At 32.8% G+C, this 22122-nt stretch overlaps 1 pseudogene; it reads right to left on the reverse strand.

Annotated features, from left to right (window-relative positions):
• Positions 1 to 18232: 18232 nt before the first annotated feature.
• The window catches only part of LOC101505731 (protein OS-9 homolog), a 9833-nt pseudogene continuing 5943 nt past the window's right edge, over positions 18233 to 22122 (reverse strand).

The following is a 22122-nucleotide window of genomic DNA, read 5'->3' on the forward strand; positions in this document are numbered from 1 at the left end:
TAGGTCACCTTGGAGTTGTGCAGCCTTCTATGTGAACAAAAATTCTGAAATAGAAAGAGGCACACCTAGGCTAGTCATAAACTACAAACCTTTAAACAAAGCTTTAAAATGGATTCGTTACCCGATTCCAAACAAAAAAGACATTTTACAAAAATTACACTCTTTGTCTGTATTTTCAAAATTTGACATGAAATCAGGATTTTGGCAAATACAAATTGATTTCAAAATTTGGAACTTCTTTTTCCTTGTGAACAACCTCGTGGGGCTTAGAGCTTTGTACTAGGAAGAAAAAAGGTAAAGGTAAAGGTTTTTCCTCACACAAATTATAGTTAGATTGTGGTTGGATGACATGAAATAAATAATTGTTATTAATTATCTTTTAAAAGGAATAAATGTAGACTAATAGATTAAAATAATAAAACCCTAATTTTTTTTGTTGACATTAATTTGTAATATATGACTTTTATGAAGTAAAGTATGAAATTTTATGCTATGTATGATAAAGTTGTAGTTTTATGATGAATATAAACTAAAGTTGAATTTTTACCTTATATGTGATAAAGTTTAACTTTTATGATGTATATGTGTTGGAGTTTGAATTTTTATGTTATATATGTAAAGTTTTTATTTTTATGGTGTATATGAAATAAGTTTTGATTTTTTTTATTATATGTTTTAAAGTTTTAATTTTTATGACTGGTATGTTGTGTAGTCGAAATACTTATGTGAAATGTGTTTGAGTTTTAATTTTTATGAGGAGTAGGAAATCAAATTCTAATTTTATTTTTATGTATATGTGGTGAAAGTTATAATTTTTATGGTTATTTGTCTATGAATGTATGATTCTCATGATATGATATGTGGTATATGATATTTATAAATAAGATGATAGTTTGAAAGAAAAAAAAAAGCTGACTTTTTGAATGCATAAGACATGATCTTAGTGGGTTGTGTGAAAATATTATTTTTAATAATATATCATCATGTCATAACATATGCATCTTCGTGGAAGTTGCCTTAGTGGCAGATTTAATTTTTCCATTGGTATGAGTGATTATTCTGTGTGGAAGTTGCTTTAATGGTAGGTTTTATATTCGGACCATATAGTCTTAGAAACATGCATTATGCATAAGTGCATATGTATTTGTTATACAATTTACCGGTAGATTTGAAGTTTTTACAATTATATGTTTTTGTGTCATTTTTTCATATGTTTAGCTTTAGTTTGATGTGGACGATGGAAAAAAAAAAATGACCCTTACAACAATATTTTAGGTACTAACGACTTCGAGGAGATTCAATAATAGTTGATGAGTATTGATGTGCGGCGAATGTGGGGGTAAAAATGGGTTTTCAAGACTCTTTTGTAATAATAAATCTGCCACGATATTTCTATGTTGATATTTAATCTTTCACCAACTTTTGAATGCACTAGAAATGGAGAAGTGGATTTTCTTCCGTTAGGAATAATTGCTTTTAATTTCTTTTAGTATCTGAATAAACATTTTATTAACAATATTAAATAAATACGGTTGATATTAATTAATTAAATGAATAGTAGTTTAGGTGCTTTTACTTAAAAAAAATTGTCATAATTGACTTATCGATGTCGTAACTACTTGTCCTCGTTAAGGGCATAATTTAAAAGATGAATGAATGCTTGTATACATTTTGTTTTGTTTTAAACATTCAATCATTATATAATATTTTCTTCCTGTAAAAAATAGAATATATATTTTGCAAGCATTGATTTGAGATATATTTGTAAGCATTGGTTTTTATATGATCATTACTTTTTTTTTTTTTTTTATCTTGAGTACTATTATTTCTTTTTTTTTTTTTTTTGACTAATTGAATGAACTGCTATTTCTTATATTTTATATTTCATGTCTTATTTCCACTTAAATTTTGATAACTAATTTTTAAATTAGAGGTGTTATGTCACGTGTTTCTTTCAAAATTATTTTGATTTAATTTTCTTTTTTGGAGAGTGTATATAATAAACAAACTCAAAGTGCAATTTTTTTACGACAAAAACACGGAATAATGTTGGGAATAATAAGGAATTAGTACTGGATTTTGATTATTTTTGTTGTTAATTAAAACTATGCTCTGATTTATGCTTCATCAAATCTATAAGTTTAATATTTTGAAATGAATGTTTTTATTTTCATGAACAATTTATATAGACAAATATTTTCTTTGTACTAGAGGAATAAAATATGTATTCGAGCACTAATAAGAGAAATATGAAAACAAATGGTATATTACTTTGAAAATATTTAATGTATACCTTAACATTTTTATTTAAAAAAAATATTATTTGTTGGATTTTCTTTTTTGTTGCAAAGGCTTGCTGATTTAAATGCATGTATTTTAATATTTTTTATTTATTTTAATTTAAATTGTATTGACTTGTTTGTGAATAAGTTTGATTCTTGATTTTTAATATGTGATTATTATGTTTTTTTCCTTTATATTTGTGGTAATTTATGGTTGCTACATTTTAATTATTAAAATGTAATTTAAATATTGTGATGTAACCAACAATTAAATCAAGTTTATAATGAGAGTTATATTTTTTATTGTTAGTTTTTTAATTATAGAAATATAGACAAATAATTAATAATTTGAGAAATAAAAAATGAATGAATTCTAGAGGTATCATGTCATATTATTGAATGATGTGGCAAAATTAGTTTTAGATGTGATAGAGGTATCATGTCATATTCTAGATGTATCATAATATTTTGAGAGTTTGTCTTAATATATTATATTGATAGAGTAAACTACTCTTTTTTTTAAAGCACATCGCTAACATCCTAGTGAAAAGACATATCAAACACATCACAGTATCAAAATATCCAAGAAAATAATATTATATTATAACTTCAAAATCACTTAAAAAAATTAATATCTCATTATAATATCAAATCATTTAAGAAAAAATGTTATCACACTAGATACACGTTAACCACAACTAAACAATCACAAGATTGTACAATGCTAGTGCTATGCATACTCTTAAAAACTAAATAATTCAGATATAATATTTGTCACTAAGGCAACTTCCACACAGAAGAATCGTCTATACCAATTGGGAAATAAATATGTCACAAAAACAACTTCTATAGTGATGCATATGTCACGACATGACGGTGCATTATCCAAATCAAATATTCTCACACAACTTACTAAGATGCATGTGTCATGACATAACGATGTATTATCAAAATCAAATTCTCTCACACAACTCACTAAGATCATGTCATATGCTACAAAAATCACTTATACAAAATCATCACCTCATTAAAAAATTAGTAAGATCATACATCACATGCTCTTATCAGAGAATACCATATATTCATAAGCAACCATCATTAAAATCAAAATTTTCAACACATAAAACATGAAGTTTAAACTTTCTTTATACATACCACACATTTGCAGAATTTAAATCACACCAAATTTTCTAATTCATATTTTAATCCTACAAACCTTGATTTGTCATATTATATCAATTATTACTAAATAGGACTACCGTCGTGCATAGTGAGCCCCAAATAAGTTGTTGGAAAATACGGTTTTTCTATTAATCTCACATTATAATACACTCATGAAATCAAACTTTCTCTTATCATTTACCTTATTTTGACGCTTTCACACACTAATCTGAGTCTACAAGCAAAAAGTCATTGACCTTTTGGCTCATCACCCTCCAACTTATCAAACTTGATGGGTTATAGGTAAATGTCACAGATAAAATAAGAAAACAAATTCTAAAATAATTAATTTTTGAAATTGGGTTCACAAAATTTAACCGAAGTCAGAAAACGAACCAGTTGACGCTAAGTAAGCGAGTAAATTGTCTCAATTATTGGATACTTTGCAATGATGACATTGTAAATAGATTGCATTTTTTATGTGTGTGCAGTAATAGTAATAACTATTTGCAGCTTTGCAATATTAATGGAACATAATCAAATACGACCGTTGTTTTTTCTTTATTACATGTTTTTAAAGATGAACATGTAGCTTTGATGGCAATGGTCATTTGGAGTATGTGGCAAGAGTGGCCAAGCTAGCCATTATTTGAAGAGAAGCCCAAATATAAAGCAAAAAATAAAATATCTTTAAAACTAAAATATGAAATTTAACTTATAAGCAAAACAAAATTAACAGTAATATTTTGCTTATATGCAATGCAAATTAAAGCAATACAAAATAAATAAAAACTGACGATAGTATTTACAAAATAATCAAATTCATTCATAATTTACGTTATAATAAATAGACTTGCAATGTCTTTTTCAATCTAAAGAATTAAGTCATTTGCAAGACACTAATCATCCACTTTATTTGTAATCTTGCTTTTACAATTTTCATTGATGACAAATTACTCTTTTGTAGTTTCTATAAAGATTAGAAAAATTAAAATAAGACGAATAAATTTATCAATCAAGTAATAATTTTTTAATGTCTTTTTTCTACTATCCTTCGCCACTGTGTGGCAACTACGTAATAACATCATTTTAGAAAACATTTGTGGGACTGCAATGTAAGTCATTGACTATGGTAAACATTTATTAGATGATTGGAGAGTGGATCAACATTAACAACATGGATGCAGGTCAGGTAACACAGTTACGTTCCAACAACATAGAAGAAACTCTTTATTGGAAGGTGAAAGTGCGAACACGAGAAGAAGGTTGAATTTTATTTGTCTACATTGGATTCTTTTTTAATTATTTATTCAAGAGTTATTTCGAATTTGGTGATTTTCTTAGAATAAAAGCAGTAGCAATCAGACTTAAAGAAATTAGAGGCAGTAGCAAAGTAAAAAGTACGGAAGTAAAGTGACACAAGCAGATTTATCTTGGTTCACCACCAACTTGGTAGCTACGTCTAGTCCCCTCACTTAGAAGGATTTAACCACTAATTCAAAATCTTGAATTACACAGCACCTGACCCTATAAGTCAGTCTTCTTAAAACAACCTGACACCTACACACTTTTTGAGGCAAACAAACACCTCAACCCTATAGGTCAAGTCTTCTCCACAAAATCTGAAAACCATAGATTGTTGAAGATAACTACAATTTGACCCTAAAAGTCAAGTATTCTCACTACAATCTAAAGACTACAGATTGCTTGAGGAACACTAAAGCCGCCATCGGGCTAGGTTACACAAATTTGAAATTGATTGTGTTTTGCTTCTACTAAGCAGATTGTTATAATTGATTCCTTCCAATTAAACACTTAGAAAATATTTCTTTGAGCAAGTGCTTCTCTAGAATTTAAATCTTTGAACTTTGAATACTTAGGAAATTTGAGCTCTCAAAAGTTTTTCTAAGTTGTATGGATTTCTAAGTTTATGAGTTCGTATTTTCTTCTTCAGCCTTGAGTATCTATTTATAGAATAGATTAATGTTTCACTTTTGTCCTTGTAAAATCTAGATCATATATTTCTTGTGAACAATTCTTAAAAATCTGCTTGTGAACAAATTATGAGTGTATCTTCTTGTGAATAATTCTAAGTGTATCATCTTGTAAATAATTATCAGTGCATCTTCTTGTGAACAAATTTTGATCATATCTTCTTGTGAACAATATTTTGACCATATCTTCTTGTGAACAATATTTTGACCATATCTTCTTGTGAACAATATTTTGACCATATCTTCTTGTGAACAATATTTTGACCATATCTTCTTGTGAACAATATTTTAACCATATCTTCTTGTGAATAATATTTTGACCATATCTTCTTATGAACAATATTTTTCCCATATCTTCTTGTGAACAATATTTTGACTATATCTTCTTGTGAAAAATATTTTGGTCATATCTTCTTTTCACCTTGGTCAAAGATTTCCTTCAATTATAATTATGAATCGTATCTAATTTCATATTGTGTTCAAAAACTTATTCATGCGACATTGGAGGTTGCATATCAGAGGCAACATTTTAAGTGTGTTACAACTTTTAATTAGTAGAATATGAGCTTTGAATGCATGGCTTGAAAAATCTCTTCATAGGCAATGGTGGCTTGATATAAACTCTTTAGAGGCATGCTGATTTTGTTCACATTAGAGGCATGCAAAAGCTTCAGAGGCATGCTTCAAATTCATTGACATATGCTTCAAATGCAAGGGCAAAGTGTTATTCATTGACCAAGTGACTATGTGCATTTTTTGATATGAATGTGACAAATTGTTTGAATGTGATGCATAAAGTTATGTGATTGTGATATACTTGACATATGCATATGACGACCCTCTTTTATAATGGGCAACTTAAGACGACAATGGGCGGAAGGAAAATTTGAGCATCTGGAACCTAGTGTATTCATGCGTAATTTTAGAATTGAGTTTGATAGTGGAGGTCATGGTTAACCCTGCATGTAAGACTAGACATTGGGGTCTTCTAGGGGTCCTATGTGGCTTAGGGGTAATTCTTCAATGTTAGGAACTACCATGAAACCCTAGTTTAGCTTTGTAAGTGCATTAAAAACCTTTTCTCAGTGGCTCTTGACTTTATAAATCGACTAATAGGCTTATGAATCGACTTACAAATGTCAAAAATTCATTTTTTTTTTACGTTCTAAATCTATGAATCGAGTCACAAGAATGGTGAATCAACTCACCACAAAATAGGGAGTTATGTGAATCGACTCACTGTTGTGTGAATTGATTCACACTGATGTAGTTTTAAAAAAGGTTTTCAAGAATAATGTGAATCGATTCACAACATGTCTGATTCAACTCACCAAACGTATAGAGTTATTTTTTTGATAGTTTTATGATAGTTGTGACAGTTACAAAGTTTTTATTTTCAATTAGGAAGCATTTAAGATCATAATACAATTGAAAACTATTTCTTATTCAAGTCAGATATGCAATCAAAGTTTTGTGCGAGAAACAACATAGAGGGATATTTGTGTTAGGTGTCTATTCCAAATGAAAATCATCAAGGGGATATCAATTGAGTTTGTGTTGAAGGGTTGAAGAGGGAATATCATCAATTTTGACTAGAGAGATAGTTTCTTTAGGGATATCAGGAAAGAAGTCAACATGACTTATTCTTCTTGAAGACAAGGTTCTGATTTATGGGGAGGATTGTTCCAATAATCTAGTTTTGAGAGTATTTAGGAAGAAGAAATTGGCGTACATGTTGTAATAATTGCTGACGAATCTTGTAATAGTTTGAAATTGAAATAAAGGAAGAAATGTAAAATACATATTTTTGATGAAGACAAAGACCAACGATTATGATCAAAGCAACAAGCTCAAAAAGAAGTTCAAATGTCTTCATTGATAAGCTTTAAATCCAAACATATTAGATGTTTTAATGTAAAGGTAAATGATACAACCAATGCCTCAAATACATGAGAACCATTCATATTTACATATGCATATAAAGTATTTTCAAAAGTCAAAATTACATTAACAAAGTCTTAAAACTAATATTTTTGACAAGATACAAAGGTGTATTCGAATACAACATAATATATTCGAATACAAATGCTAAGTCAGAAGCAAAAACTTCACATCTGTATTCGACTATGACCTGATGTAGTCGAATACACACAACAAGTCATTAGCTAAACTTTCGAGTCTCTATTCGACTACGACCTGCTGTAGTCGAATACACACAACAAGTCAGTTGCTAAACCTTCGAATCTGTATTCGACTACGACCTGCTGTAGTCGAATACAAAGCAAGTCAGTGGCAAAAATCACGAATCTGTATTCGACTACATGAAAGATGTATTCGATTACAAGGTGCAAATTCTGAATAAATATGAACGTTACAAAGAGGTGTATTCGAATACGTATATCCTGTATTCGAATACAACTGGAAGCAATACAATCTTTCAGATCTTAAACGGTTCTAGATCATTGTATTTGTTCATCAAAGCTCTTGGATCAATGGCCACGAATCTGAAGAGATGTTTATGGAGTATAAATACACCATAACTTCATATCAAACTACACACAATCCTTGAATCAAACCTTGAACAAATTTGAACAAAATTCTGATTTTTTACAAAGTACTTGCATTTCATTTTCATATCATTCAGAAAGGTTCTCAAAGTACTTAAGTATTATTGGATTGAAATCATTATACCTCTCTTATATCCTTATTCCAAATCATATTATATCACTTGTAAAAGAAATTACTACTTTCTTAAAGTAGCTTAATCTAAGATAGTGGTATGCTATCTTAAAAGTGTTGTTAGAAGTTTGTAGCAGAAGTCCCAGGGTGGGAGTTGTACATTTTCTGACAATAAGTGAATTAATCTCTTGTGGTGTGCAAGAGGACTGGATGTACCATTGGTCATAAGGGGAACCAGGATAATTCTATTGCGTTCATTTAATTACTGCCATTTACTTATTATCAGTTACTATCTTAAAACAGAAAATTCAATTACCATATCGCTGAAAACAAGAAAATCTCCTAACACCTAATTCACCCCCCCTTTTAAGATTTTATAAAGATTAAACACCTAGAAGTTTATGTTTTGGATCAATATCTTGTTTTGATTTGCTAAGATAATTTTTTTTTGAAACATTCTCAAATTAGTAGTTTGATTTATTATTGAAAGTTCTGTTATTCTTTGTGTTTCTATCAATTGTGCAATCATTAAGTGTTCAGAACTCTTCACAAGTTTGATTAAAGATCAAGTGATTACAAAATCTTCTATCAAAAACTATTTCTTATGTCAATTTACCAATGTTCATTTGTGTTAATTGATAGCAATACCATTAATGTTTTAAAATCGATTTCCAATACTTTACTGTACGTGAGTCTATCACATTTCTAAACTGTTTTTCATTGCGTGATTTATAAACTCTGCAAAGGGTGAACTCTATTCGATCCACCACATCTAGAGTTCATAGAGCAAGCAATTTATTAACTAACAAGTGGCATCGAGACTCTGATCTTTTTGTGTTACTAGTCTGACGATTGGCTAGCATTGTAATTCCGAATCCAATGGGAGAGCACCATAAAGCTCTTATTTTTAAAGAAAATGACTATTTGAATTGGAAGGAGAAAATGAAAATCCATATTGTTGCTTATGATTTGGATGTATGAAAACTATTGAAAATGGTTCCTATATTCCAAAGATGGATTTGTCTGGTAATGGAATTGAAAACCAAAAGAATAATGGAATGATTTGGACAAGAAAAATGTTCAAAACAATTGGAAAGTCAAAAATATTATTTTATCCGCCTTAGGTCGAAAATAATTTCAAAGGACTTTCAATTATAAAACAATCCAATCAATGTGAAACATTTTGAAAATAACACATAAGAGCTTAGGTGAAGAAAGTGTTTCTTAAGGTTATAGATTAACAAATTCATTTGAATTCCTTCACATGAGAAATAGTGAAACCATTGATAAATTACAAAAACAATTCACGCAAATTGTTAATAAACTTAATGATCTTGGCAAAAAAAAAAAAAAAAATCAAATGAAGATTTAATCCACAAATTGTCTAGATATATGTTAATGTTGCAAGCCTAAAATTTCAACAATGGTTGAGTCTTAGGATTTTGCAACAACGAACTTGCCTATAATATTTGAAAAGTTGAAGGAAGTTGAATAAGTGCTAAAAGGTAAAATTTGCTCAAGGAATGAAAGAGAAAAAGGAAAATCAAAGTCTAGGCTGGCTCATCCCCAAATTAAAGAAGGATGACGAATCCACATGTAGAAAGACGGATCAATATTATCCGAGTGATGAAAGTTCAAGTTGTAAATCAAATAAAAATGGTGAAGCAAATTTATATCTCATAGCTATACACCATAGAAAATAGGTTAGTGATGATTAATTGTTTATATTATCTACTTATGATCAATTGAAAGATGCATTTAAAGAAATTTTGAGGAGGCTAAAATTAATATGACTAAACTTTTGAACTATAGAAGAAATTGAAGTAACAATGTCAATTTACAAGAAAGGGGGGTTTGAATTGTAAATGCACCTTTTAAAAATTCCTGTTAAAAACTTAAGAAAATAACTCAAGATTGACCTTGGTTGTGAAAACAGAAAACGGAGAACGTTCTTGGTTTTAACCAGAAAACGGAGAACGTTCTTGGTTTTAACCAGAAAACGGAGAACGTTCTTGGTTTTAACCAGAAAACGGAGAACGTTCTTGGTTTTAACCAGAAAACGGAGAACGTTCTTGGTTTTAACCAGAAAACGGAGAACGTTCTTGGTTTTAACCAGAAAACGGAGAACGTTCTTGGTTTTAACCAGAAAACGGAGAACGTTCTTGGTTTTAACCAGAAAACGGAGAACGTTCTTGGTTTTAACCAGAAAACGGAGAACGTTCTTGGTTTTAACCAGAAAACGGAGAACGTTCTTGGTTTTAACCAGAAAACGGAGAACGTTCTTGGTTTTAACCAGAAAACGGAGAACGTTCTTGGTTTTAACCAGAAAACGGAGAACGTTCTTGGTTTTAACCAGAAAACGGAGAACGTTCTTGGTTTTAACCAGAAAACGGAGAACGTTCTTGGTTTTAACCAGAAAACGGAGAACGTTCTTGGTTTTAACCAGAAAACGGAGAACGTTCTTGGTTTTAACCAGAAAACGGAGAACGTTCTTGGTTTTAACCAGAAAACGGAGAACGTTCTTGGTTTTAACCAGAAAACGGAGAACGTTCTTGGTTAGTTAAAATTAGTAATTCAATTTATGTAATTAACTTGATAATCAATCAAACTGAAAGTAAATAGATAAGGGAAGAAATACCACACAATGATATATCTTGGTTCACCCAACTCGGGTTACTTCCAGTCCTCACAACCGTGAGATTTTCCACTAAGTGTTTAAAACAAAGAACCTTCTTGGTTTTACAGCACCTATCTTAGATCAACCTTGATATGTTTTAATCTCTATTACTTTCCACCCAAAAAGCAACAACAACACCTATCTAACTTTGATATGATTCAATGCAATCTAAACAAACTATAAAGAAACTCTTATAGTTTGAGTTTTTACAATAAGATTGATTTTGACAGAATCTAAGATATCTCAACTCTTGTTTGAGATTCGATTCTTAACAAAGAAATCAGTAGCAATATCACAGTGAGATAGAATTGATCAGAACTGATTGCTTTCTGCGAAAATGAGAATTTCAAGTATGTGAATGTGAATGATTTATGAGAGTTTTATAGCACTTGAAGTTCTTGCTTTGATCCTGGATATTTGCCTTCTATTTATAGGCATTAGAGGCCTTTAATGAAGGTCAAAAGAGCTGTTGATAGTGCTCTGAAGTTTGACTGAAGGAAATATATCAGATTAAAAATAATCCAGCTTTGAAAAACTGCTTTTCTTCTTTTTTGACTTTTCTGGTTTAGCATTAAAGCAGTTTTGTCTTCTAGTTAAAAGGCCTTCTAGGTTTCTCCCTTGATCTTGGATGGTACAATCTTGATCTTGAGTCTTGAATGTAGCCAGATGAGTTTGGAGAAGAATTATAAGCCATTTCAGAAGAGATACACTGCTGCTGGAATTGTGCAGAAAACGGAGAACGATTAACGTTCTGGGTCTGTCAGTTTGAACTTTCTTGAGCTTCAATAATCATTCTGGAGTTCCCGTTTTAATCATTCTGGATTTCCTTTGCAATTGTCTTGTCATATGTCAAGATTGATCGAACTTTCTTGACATTTGATTTTTGGAGTTTGCAAACTGTCATGACTTTTGTTTGTCTTTGAGTTCTTTTATTTTTGAGATCAAATAGCCTTTTTGAGCTTGGATGAATCCTACTTGGTCCTTGCCATGTACTGATTAGATATGAACAAATTTCCAAGGCAGACTCTTTGTTAAAGAGGTAGAAAAAGTTTGATCAACATGCTGTGATGAACTTTTTTGAAGCTGGAGATCTTTCTCTGTTTTAATGTTCTTGTTGCTGTTTTCTTTTCTTTGCTTTGCTTGATTCTGTTCTTAATTAAATTCACTCAAAAGCAAAGTTAAATTAACATAACATTTATAATCATAATTAACATTCTTAATTAACTTTTTGTTTGTTTTCATCAAAACATTAAATTGAGATTTTGTCTCAACAGAAATGTTTTTTAAAACTTAAAAAGTCAAATTACAAAATTATAGTACAATTTATCCGAAGTCTTAAAGCTACCTTATGGGCAATGGATACAGAGCATGGTGAGACAACCGTGTGGGGAGGGGTTACATATATTTATAGGTGCCTTTGCATGACTGATTCTAGGTGGATTGCATATATGTATTGTGTTATAGGAGTTTTTTGTTAAGTGAAATTGCTTTGTTAGTATTGGACTAGATGTCTCAATAAATAGATGGTGGTCATTTTTATTTGGTGGACTCATTTTTGTAGTGATTAATCTTAAATTGTATGTTTGGATATATTAAATGTGTAATTCATAAATGTTAGTTTGAGGAAGTTAGAAAAGCAATTAACGAGGTTAGAAGCAGTTAAGAAGTTAGTTTTAATTGAACTATGCAAAATGTATGATATAAAACTATGTGATGGCTCTGTTTCTTGAGCAGCAAGTAATAAAACAACTTTGGTCCTTTCAATTCCTTTCTTCTTCATTCTCAATCCTCTTATCTTAACAATCACTAATATAGGTTTTCTAACAAATTGGCATCGAGAGTTGGGTTTAATTCAAGGGAAACACGAGTGATATAGAGTTTTGGTTCATCAAGAATTGAGAAATACAAGTGTGAGTGCAAAAGAGAAAAGAATCATGAATGGATCAGGAAGTTTTCCATCAAACCTGTCCATCGAACCCAACAGAGAGGCAACAATCTAGTTTCAAGGATTCAAAGAAAATGGACTTCAAGGCATTGTTCTACATTCAGCAGAGCGTTGACTCAAATAATTTTGAAATAATCTCGAAGGCATCTACATCAAAGGAAGCGTGAGACATCTTGGTAAAGTACTATATGGGTGGAAAGAAGACCAAGAAAATAAAACCCCAAATGTTGAGGAGGCAGTATGAGTTGTTGCAGATGGAGGAGGATAAGAGTGTGGTGATTATTTCAATCGAGTGCCAACAATCACTAACCAGATGAAAACTAATGGAGAAGTGATGATTGGGGTGGTGATTATTGAAAAATTTATGAGGACATTAACACAAAGATATGATCACTTAGTAGTGGCAATAGAGGAATCAAAGTATCTTGATACAATGAAGTTGGAAGAATTGCAAGGTTCATTAGAAGCTCATCAGTTAAAGTAAAAGAAAAAAGTGCAACAAACATATAAGTGTAGGCACTACAGGCTCGGGTCAGCAAGAAATGCAATCAAGATGGAGTGAAATACAAGAAGGGAAAGGGAAAATCCAAGTGGTACAAGAAGCAAGATCCTGATGATGGTGTTGGATCCTCAAAGAATCAGAATAGCAATGACAATCATAGTAAGAAAGCAAATAGTGATAAAGGAGGTAAGAAGAAATTTAACAAGAAGGGGATTCAATATTATTATTGTCAAAATTGGGGGGTCACTTTGTTGATGAATGTAGATCAAAAAAGGTAAAGAGAAAGGAGGATGTAGCTCAGCCGACACATGTAGATGATTTTGGTTCTGATTATGTACTTTTGATGGCTGCCACAAACTTAGATGATGATTGTCCAGAATTATGGTATCTTGACACAGTTTTCTCCAATCACATGACAGGTCATAAGGAGTGGTTTGTAAGCATTGATGAGAAGGTGAAGAGAGACATCAAGTTTGCAAACAATAGCACAATGACTGCTAAAGGAGTTGGCAAGGTATTGATTCATAGAAGAGATGGAAAATAATCTTTCATATATGATGTGTTGTATGTGCCAAACATGAAAAATAACCTACAAAGTCTTGGACAATTGTTGGAAAAAGGATACTCGATGAAGATGGGCAATTAAAGATGTTTGATAGTTCATAGAGGCTTATCTTGAAGGCACCGCTCTCCAAGAACATAACCTTCAGAATTGAAATTCTAATCAGTGAAAACCAATGTTTGGTTGCTGAAGTCATAAATGAAAACTGGTTATGGCATAAAAGGTTTACTCACTTGAATTTTAGGAGTCTTCGGATGCTGCAAGGCAAGGACATGGTGCTAGGATTTTCTGAAATTCAGATACAAAAAAAAAATGTGAGGAATGTTGTCAAGCCAAGCAGCAGAAGAATTCATTCACGTCAGAATTTCCGATCTTCAAGGATGACAGAGGTAATCTTTTCTGATTTTGTGGTCCATTTGAAGAAATGTCAATAGAAGGAAATAATTACTTTGTATCACTTATTGATGATTTCACAAGAAAAATATGGATATATCTAATTAAAAGGAAAAGTGAAGTGTTTCATGTGTTTAAAAGATTCAAGGTGATGGCAGATAAACAAAGTAGATATGATCTGAAATCAATCAGGAAGAATGGAGGAGGTGAATACAATTCTTATGAGTTTCATGAGTTTTGTGAAAAAGAAGGAATGATACATGAAGTGACTGTACCATACACACCCCCAACATAATGCAGCTGCTAAAAAAAGAAACATAACCATCATGAACATGGCTAGAAGCAAGCTAAGGGGAAAGGAAATGCCTTACAAGTTTTGGGGAGAGGCAGTGTCTATTGCAGTATACACATTGAACAAGTGTCCGACCAAAATACTTGACACTAAGACACCTAAAGAGTTATGGTCTGGGAAGAGGCCAAATGTGAACCATCTAAGAGTGTTTGGCTCAGTATGTTTCAAACATAATCCTGCCCAAAACAAAAGAAAGATGGATGATAAGACTAAGCAAATGATGTTGTTGGGATATAACTCAATTGGGTCTTATAAGCTTTATGATCCAAACAAATAAAAGGTAGTGATAAGCATAGACATATTGGTGGATGAATCAAGCAGTGCAGTAGTAGTTGAGCTGGATGATGATCAGGCAATAGGAACAGCAGCACAGCCAGCTCCAGAACCAGTAACAAGATCTAGAAGAGCCAGACAACCTTTTCTGAGATTAAATCAAGTTGAAGTAGCATCTGATTTAACAATCAATATAGATGGGGAGTTGATACACTTTGCATTGCTAGCATAATCAAAACCAGTCAGTGATGATGAAGCTCTAAGTGACCCAAACTGGAGACTAGCAATGGAAGAGGAGCTTAATGCCATAGAAAGAAACAAGACTTGAGAGCTGATGACTTTACCAATGCATAGAAGACCAAATTATGCGAAATGGGTCTATAAAATTCAGAGGAAGCCTAATGGTAAGATTTCCAAGTACAAAGCAGACTTGCAGGAAAAGGATTCCTACAAAGACATGGACTAGATTATGATGAAGTATATGCACCAGTGGCCAGAATTGAAATTGTAAGGCTTGTAGTATCAATGGTTAGTTACAAAAGTTGGTCCATGCTTCAGCTAGATGTAAAGTCAACATTACTCAATGGATCATTAGAAAAATAAGTCTATGTAAGCCAACCACAAGGATATGAGATAAAAAGCAAAAAAGAAAGTGTGTACGGACTTAGAAAAGCATTATATGGCCTGAAGCAAGTTCCTAGGGTTTGGAAAAGAATTGATAAATTCCTCCTGGAGCGACAGTTTGAAAAGTGTGTAAATGAGCATGGGGTCTATGTCAAAAGAGCAGCAGCACTACATACACTTCTTATATGTCTTTATGTTGATGATTTGTTGGTAACAGACATAAATAGACCAGTTCAAAGTATGCCACTGATGTATTGGAAATGAATTGGTCACAATAAAGAATGGAATATTCATGCACCAAAAGAAGTATGCCACTGATGTATTGAAGAGGTTTAATATGCAAAGGAACAAGAACTCCTTCAATAGTAGGGTTGGTACTATTCAAAAGAAGGAGATGAAGAGCTAGTTGATTCCACAAATTTCAAACAAATGGTAGGATCATTGCAGTATTTGTGTAATACATGGTCTGACATAGCTTATAGTGTTGGATTGATTAGTAGATACATGGAGAAACCTAGATCCCCCACTACTTGGTAGCAAAGAAGATTTTGAGATATATCAAAGAAACTAGTGAATTTGGTCTTCTATATCCTAGAAGTTCAAATGAAAGTAAAGCTGAATTGATTGGATACACTGATGCTGATTGGTGTGGAGACAAGGATGATAGGAAGAGCACCACGAGTTATGTATTCATGATGAATAAAACTCCATTTTCATAGTATTCAAGGAAGCAAAGTATAGGAGCTTTATCTACATGTGAAGTTGAATATGTGGCTACATCAATAGGAGCTTGTCAAGCTCTATGGCTGGTAGAATTGATGGATGAAATGGGACTAAGGAATGAAGAATTAGTGAAGATGATGATTGACAACAAATTTGCAATAAATCTAGCCAAGCATCCAATTGCTCATGGAAGAAGCAAGCACATTGAAATAAGATTTCACTTCCTATGAGACCAAGTAATGAAAGACAAAGTAAAGTTGGAGCATTGCAGCACAAATGATCAGATGGCATACATCCTTACCAACCCATTAAAAAGGGTGAAGTTTCAAGAGATTAGGAGCAAGCTTAGAATAACATTCTTAGAACAATTTTTGAATTAGGAAGAGTATTAAATGTGTAATTGGAAGTTAGAAAAGCTATTAAGGAAGTTAAGAAGTTAGTTTTAATTGAACTATACAATCTGTTTGATATAAAACTAAGTGAAGTGCTAGCTCTGTTGCTTGAGTAACAAGTAATAATACAATTTTGATCCTTTCAATTTCTTTCTTCTTAATTCTCAATTCTCTTATTTTAACAATCACTAAGAGGTGTCCTAATAGGATACTCGTGTTTTTTGTAATGGTAAAGCTTAAATGTAAAACTTTAAAAAAATTGTCTTTTTTTTGTTAGACTCTTTTTAATTTAATTTTTGTAAGACTCTTTTTAATTGTTTTCAACTATAAAAATTATGTCTTTATGGTTTAAATATGTCTTTGGTCCCTATAAATATACCACTTTTTAATTTTAGTCCTCGTAAATTTTTTAGTGTGAATTTAATCCTTGTAAAATAAGAAACGATTGGTTTTGGTCCTTAACGTCAAATCGAAAGTTACAAAAAAACAGTTGACGAACCGCTGTGGCACGAAAGCAAACGGGTTTTAATATGTGATAATTCTAATTATGTGATAAACTAGTAAAATAATTCTAATTGTCAACAAATTTAATATTATAATCAATTTTTTTAATTCGTGTGATTCAGTCAATATAATATTATAATATATATATAATGACATAGGTGGTATTTGACATGGAATGTTTTTATATATATTTTTCTCAAGTGTTTAAAGTTTATTTTTTTTAGTCTAAGAAATCTTGAATTTGCTTATGATATGTTAAGTACATCTCCCTACTTTTATAAATAATGATAATATGTTAGCATTTAGATTACCTTGGCTCGTCTCTTTGCTATGTTTTGGTCTATTACATAAATAAAAAGGTTGACCTTTTGGAAAAAGTATTATCTTTATTACAGAAGATTGTCCCTTTTCGTAAGATATTTTTTAATTACAAGATGCATTAATTAATTTTTTATACAAATACCCCTAATTAAATAAAGAAAATTGAAAGATCAATTATTTATCTTTCTTAATAAATAAAAAATAGTTTTAGATAAAAAAAATACATTCTTGACGAGTTTAATATATATATATATATATATATATATATATATATATATATATACACAAAAAATACTAAATATATATACACTCTCAAACGATCAAATTGTATGCGAGTTTAATATATATATATATATATATATATATATATATATATATATAAACACAAGAAACAATTAATATATAAACACTCTCAAATGCTCAAATTGTATGATTAATTGTATACAACTCAGAAACAATTACTCGCCAGAATTAAAAATGGGTATTAACCTCAGGTGACGCAACCACCAATCAACACGAGTCCAAGCTTAATTTTTCCCCTTTCATTTAGTACTACTATCACTCTGCCTAATCTGTTTTGGCACAATTATTAGCTTTTAAAAATAAAAGAATTTAGTCAAAATAAATAAATAAATAAAATAAAAGAATTTCATATAATGATTTCAGTAAAAAAGGGTAATTGTTGAAGTGCTGTCAAATGAGGTGACTTCCTTGATTTATATTTAGTGCACAGCATGTTGATCTGTCCCTGTGCACAAGTTAAAAAGTTGGTATGTCCTAAATGTTGTCACAATTTTAAAATGAGGTCACTTCCTAAATGTTGGTATGTCGCTGTGCACAAGTTCAAAAGTTCTCAAATAATAATAAAAACTCCTATTTTTAAAATAATTAATAATAACATGCGTTTCTTACAGATCTTGCAAAAGCTCCAAGAGCCACCTAAAGAAGATGAAATACACTTTTCGGAAAATCTGATCTTACGAAAGATGAAAAAGCACTGTCTACCCACTGTTTGGAGGAAGGCTTGTAGAGAAGGCTTTCTTCAAGCCGCCTTTTGGTCATTGTAGAACATACAAGCTGACAACATCCTTTTTTTTCTTTTTTTTTTTCCATTTTGTGTCATAACAATCTGTAACCATAACAATCTCCGCATCTCTGTTATCTTGTCTCACTTTAGTATCCTTGTAATCCTTTGGAAGCACATTACAATCGATTGTATGCCATATCGGTCTCTCCTCTTGAAACAATCTAAAGAAAAATTAAAAACTTAAATGCATTGTAGGCACTCGAGTTCATATGTTATAACTTAGTAGACGTAAGTGGTTGACACAAAAACTTCACAGAGAGATGGAAAGAAAGAGAGGACTTACGGATGCTTGCATAGTATAGGGACTTGAACTGTAAGTGCATACTTGCAAGTTGAAATCTGTGATTGAACTGATCATTGCCCTGGGTTCTGAGCATACAAACCTCACCTGTGATAAAAATATGAAATCAGTATGATGAGGGAAAGAATAAAACAGAACTAGATTTCTGCTTTTTCATACCTCAGTCTCTCTTGACTTATCTGTTAGATCACATGTGGTTCCATTAGTATATTGGTGAGCATGGTACCTGAATGAACATATAATATACTAATTAAGTACTTGTTCTCATCACAGCATATACCATGTGAAATCATTCCAACTAACAGCCATTAGGGGAAGGTACCTTTGTGAGGCATCCTTTGAGCGAGGATCGTTCAATGTAGAAATGTCAGAAAGATTTTGGTTAATTGCAGCTGTTGCCTCCGGATCATACACTCCTAAGACAAACTCCTGGACTACCTGTAATGGAGAAAAATGTACATTTGATTGTTATTTATCATGTATGAATATATGATATTACAAGATTTTCAATATAATTAAACACCAGAAGAATATAAACGAAAACTGCTAAAAGTAATTGCAAGAGCAATGAACAACAAAATAAAAGGTGCTCCAAATGTATGATTTATATCAACAATTGACTTCTACTGTTAATAATCATCACCAGAATTATAAATGAACCGAAGGCCAAAAACTCATGGAAGCTGTATAAGAATTGGGTCTGGAAACAAAAATAGAGGTTTCCACATGTGGACTGGACACCCAGCTGGAGCTCCAAGTCAGCTTTCAATATTTTCATACCTTTCTCGTGACTAGGCGACATGGACGCACAGCAAGCCATCCATGATCACTAGTCATACCCCATGACTCAGCACTTATTGAAACAGTTGATACATATAGATGAATTCAAGTTCCAAAGACCAAGAATCATAATCTTGCTCATTGCACCTTTGACTACTCCTCAGTGGGAGCCTCTTTACCTGGACTCAGAGAAGAGACATTTTGACAAAATACTTGATAATTTTTAGATTATGACGAGTCTGATGTAGTCCAAGAAAAAGTAGAATCTGAACAACCGAAAAGACTAGATAGATACACTAGGAGTCAGGCGAGACTTTGATTTATTGATGGGTGTTGACTAGAATAACGTGGTTAACCTCCTGAGAGTTCAATCAGGGAACAGTAATTCATCCTAAAACGACTACTGTTCATGTAAAGTAAGCAAGAAAAATACTAACCATGGCAATACCTTCCAAGTTGACAATGGGGGCTCAACGAAAAAATCCGGCCAGCACTAGAACACTATGTGGATCTCATTAGCAAGCAAGCACTCACTCCAAGAAACAATGAGAGACATGAAATGTAAAATACAAGAGAAACACCAACATGAACTAGTGAGCGTTTAGAAGCTAGAACACCAAAGGTCTATCCAAATAGGGAGAAAGTTCAATTCTGCTCAAGGGAAAAGAAAACAAGAAACTAAGGGAGAAGAAAAATGAACGAAATATGCTTTTGAAATGACTCCCAGGTTGGGAGGCCAAAGGTTGGGGAATCTAAAGGTCAGGTTCATTGACAGTTCAAATTGAAACAAGTGCCAATTCAGGCAGGGGGCATATTAGCAAGGTTCGTTATTTTATTGTAACACTGGAATATACTAAGAGGTTCTCATAATAAGCACTTAGATGCAACTGGCAACTTCCAAGCTCAACCTTCTCTAAGTTGGAACGGAGAGCTCAACCTACAACTGTTTCACCTACTAAACTCCGAACTTATGAGGCTAGTGTACTGTACTGGCACAAACATCACTTTGAACTTGTCCGAATCAGCTCTCTGCATTTCTCTAACTAGCTGGTGACTTGGCGGCATGGACACTCAGCAAGCTATCCATAATCCCCAAACATACTGTCAACTCAGCGATTAACATTGAGGAGGCTGGCCAGTCCTCACATTTCACCATTACATGAGACAATGATGGATCACTTCTTCCCAAGATGCATTTATAGAACAAAACATTTGCACTCTAAAGAACAGATTTCCATGTTCTGTAAAGTCTATTGTCAATATTGTAAACATAGCCTTAAAGCTTTGTATGAACTGTAACAACCAATTTGATTTTTTTTATCAGGAACACAAGAATCCTATTATGAGAGAGAAAGATACAACTTATCTTATGGAGGAACCTAACTTGCTTTATGTTGGGGTTACAAATTTTATATAAATGCAAGTAGGTAAAAAGGGAGAGTCCATACTCCAAAGCCCTTAAGAAGATTGAGCCCCATACGAAGTTCAAACTTTTTAATAATGTTAAATACTATATTAGAATGTAAATAATATATATGGGCTGTAAGTATGTAAGTATTCTGGCCCGTTAGCATTACTGTAAATTAGGGTTATTTAATACCCTGTGTCTATATAAAGAGATTCCGCTGTGTAGTTGAAACACACGGGTTATTCACAATATGTCTCTCAATACTCTTTATATTTAACATGGTATCTAGAGCCAACTGAGAGACAACCCTAATCGTCAACTACCCGGTCGACCCACTGTCTCCGGTGAATATTTTCTTCGGCAAACTGTGTTCTCAACTCTGGTTTTCCCCCTCTGCTATTGATACGCTGATTCCTCAACTTTTGTTCAGCCGTTCACGCCCTACCATCGCTGCCATCACTGCCGTCACTGTTTTTGACGAGTTTTTTCGACGAACGACCACTCCAGCAGTATCGTACACCCCAGATCGGCCAAAACCCTTCAGCCGCATCATCAGACCTGCCCTCACGCGCCCTCACGCGTCCACACGCGCCGTCTGACCTCCTGCGCGTGAGATCCACGCGCCGCCCACTGCCGCCGCGCGTCTGGCCTCCGTTCACGGTGCCGCTTCGTCCACCGCACTCGCCTCGGCCCCCTGCTTCCATATGTTCAGCCGTTCACGCCCTACCATCGCTGCCATCACTGCCGTCACTGTTTTTGACGAGTTTTTTCGACGAACGACCACTCCAGCAGTATCGTACACCCCAGATCGGCCAAAACCCTTCAGCCGCATCATCAGAACCTCCCTCACGCGCCGCCTAACCTCCTGTGCGTGAGATCCACGCGCCGCCCACTGCTGCCGCGCGTGACGGCGCGTCCGACAGCCGTTCACGGTGCTGATTCTTCCACCGCACTCGCCTCGGCCCCCTGCTTCCATATCTGCCCTCAGTTTTCAGTTTCGAGTTACGGGTAAACGAGTTCCAGTTCAAACAACCCCTGTTTTCCCGGTTCCGACGCGTTTTCTAACAATCTATGCTGACCATGGCGTCCCAGTCTGAAACAAAGAGCATCTTCACCAACTACATCACCTCTCCTCTCTCTGTTAAAAAATTGAATGGATCAA

The sequence above is a fragment of the Cicer arietinum genome, chromosome 7 (genome assembly GCF_000331145.2).
Source record: "Cicer arietinum cultivar CDC Frontier isolate Library 1 chromosome 7, Cicar.CDCFrontier_v2.0, whole genome shotgun sequence".
Lineage (NCBI taxonomy): Eukaryota > Viridiplantae > Streptophyta > Magnoliopsida > Fabales > Fabaceae > Cicer > Cicer arietinum.